Source organism: Portunus trituberculatus, chromosome 37, assembly GCF_017591435.1.
Source record: "Portunus trituberculatus isolate SZX2019 chromosome 37, ASM1759143v1, whole genome shotgun sequence".
NCBI lineage: Eukaryota > Metazoa > Arthropoda > Malacostraca > Decapoda > Portunidae > Portunus > Portunus trituberculatus.
The window spans coordinates 15,814,040-15,816,539 of record NC_059291.1 but is presented as its reverse complement, the minus strand read 5'-3'; the positions used below and the strand labels follow the sequence as shown (position 1 = coordinate 15,816,539).

The 2,500-nt window shown below is 39.2% G+C and overlaps 1 protein-coding gene and 1 non-coding gene across 3 annotated transcripts in view; one reads left to right on the top strand and one right to left on the bottom strand.

Moving 5' to 3' along the window:
• The window catches only part of LOC123513837 (hemicentin-1-like), a 429,869-nt gene that overhangs the window by 175,339 nt on the left and 252,030 nt on the right, over window positions 1-2,500 (bottom strand). The window lies entirely within an intron of this gene.
• On the top strand, window positions 369-440 carry Trnap-agg. Its single transcript has one exon. It is a non-coding gene; the product is annotated as a tRNA-Pro (tRNA).

The following is a 2,500-nucleotide window of genomic DNA, read 5'->3' as shown; positions in this document are numbered from 1 at the left end:
TGTAATATATATATATATATATATATATATATATATATATATATATATATATATATATATATATATATATATATATATATATATATATATATATATATATATAACTAGTATTGCAGTATTTTTAGAATTCGTTTTTTTCTGGATATTTTTTTTTACTTCGAACTCCATAAATCCTACCGTGTCTGTTTGCTTTTCTTTTTTGTGTGAAAATAAGTAGGATTTTCAAAGGAACTGTTGTGACTCCAGGTCATCAGGGATGATGGACCGTCAAAAGGAATAAACACGTGTGAGAATTCAAGAAATACTTTGAAAATACTTATAATGAAAGAGTGACATCTTTAAAAATATTGCCATTAACCCAAATTCATGGCCTGATGGTCTAGGGGTATGATTCTCGCTTAGGGTGCGAGAGGTCCCGGGTTCAAATCCCGGTCAGGCCCAAGCAAAATAGCTTTTAGTACCTGAACCAAAAGAATGGAAATGAAAGATTAGTAACTGCTGACTGTGATCGTAGCGGCATGTTTAGAATATCATAAACATATGGTAGAAAGAGTTCAATGTTAATAGTTCTATAAATCGATGAGGAAGGAAAAATAACATTAAAATGACAAAGATTTATAAAAAAGCAACAGACAAAGGCATAAATAAACATTATATCCACACGTTACGTTCCTTTAGTGTACTAATGTAACTTGATATACGAGTACCATTATAACTGACAAGAAATTATTAGAAGTAGAAGTAGCAGTGTGAGTAGGAGTAGGAGTGGGAGTAGGAGCGGGAATATGAGTGGGAACTGGAATAGGAGTGGGACAGGGAGTCGGAGTGGGACTTGAAGTTGGAATAGAAATTGGAGTAGGAAGTAGAGTAGGAGTTGGAGTAGGAGAATAGGATTAGGAGCGGGAGTAGGAGTGGGAATTACCAGCGGAAGTAGGAGTATGAGTGGGAGTAGGAGTCGGAGTCGGAGTAGGAATAGAAGCGAGAGTAGGAATAGGAGTTGGAGTAAAAGTAGAAGTGTGAGTGGGAGTAAGAATCGGAGTCGGAGTAGGAGTAGGAATAGGAGTGGGAGTAGAAATAGGATCAGGAAGAGGAGGAGGAGGAGGACGGGTGGTCGTGGTAGTGTGACATCTTACACTGTCTGGCTTGCATACTGGTGGCAGCGAAAGGAAGCAACCTCACAAGCAGCTATATAAATGAAAGGAATGCTGGTGTCACATGGCTGAATACAGGTGGAGCACACTTTTGTACTGAACATGAGACTACCAAGACGATATTACATAAAATACTGAAAAGTTATTCGGGCTTGAGAACAAAGTAAAAAGAAGTAAATAAGAAATACATAGTGTGTGGAATAAGTTACCGCGGGCGTGGGAGCGAGATGAGAATGGCTGTGTTCCAAGAAAGAATAAGTGTTTGATAGAATGTGGCAGAGGAAAAAGAGGAAGGTAACAGGAAATGACATATATAAAGATTACTTCTAACCATTATTCTAAATGAGAAAAAAAAAAACTCATGTCCTAAAAAGACTGACTAGCAACAATACACTCTTCAATGACTAATCCATGAAGCAAATATTAGTATATCACAGATACCTCCCCACCCATCCGCTAATCTCTAAAAGCAAAAAAATCAACAAAAATAGAAATTTAGAACATAAACAGTATAATGAACAATATTTCGTCATCATAGCAAGAGGATCTGTTACGCTGCTAAAAGGATAGACCACGCCTGAAGGAAGGGAAGTTGAGGGGGAGAAATACGACAAGCCTGGAGTATAAAAATGAGGGTAAGAGCGAAAGAAAAACACAGAAAAAGCAGGACACAAAAGAACACAAAGGACCGACAAGACAAGACCTGTTGATACTGTCGAGGCTGACTCTTGAGGACTAAATTAACACACAATGAGAGAAATAGTAGAGGAGGAGGAGGAGGAGGAGGAGGAGGAGGAGGAGGAGGAGAAGGAGGAGGAAGAAGAGGAAGAGGAAGAGGAAGAGGAAGAGGAAGAAGAGGAGGAGGAGGGGGAGGAGGAAGAAGAAGAGGAAGAGGAAGACGAACAGAAAGAGGAAGAGCAAAAGTAATAGAAAGAGTAGGCAAAGGAGGAGGAGGAGGAGGAGGAGGAGGAGGAGGAGGAGGAGGAGGAGGAGGAGGAGAGAGGAGGAGGAGGAGGAGGAGGAGGAGGAGGAAAATGAAGAATGTCACTGCGTCATTAAATAGCATGTGAGTCGTTTCCTTTTGTAGGAAAATGATAAACACAAATATTATTTTACTTTATAATACCGAAGACATCTCTCTCTCTCTCTCTCTCTCTCTCTCTCTCTCTCTCTCTCTCTCTCTCTCTCTCTCTCGTTGTTTTCATCCCTTTTTCATTTGAAATCACTTGTGCCTAGCATCTAGGTTGTAGGAATGTATAAAAGGTAGAATGGAAGAAGCAAATGGAGATAATAAAAGAGAAAGAGAGAGGCCAAGTGAGAAAGAAAGAACATGAAGTGCTACGATAAAA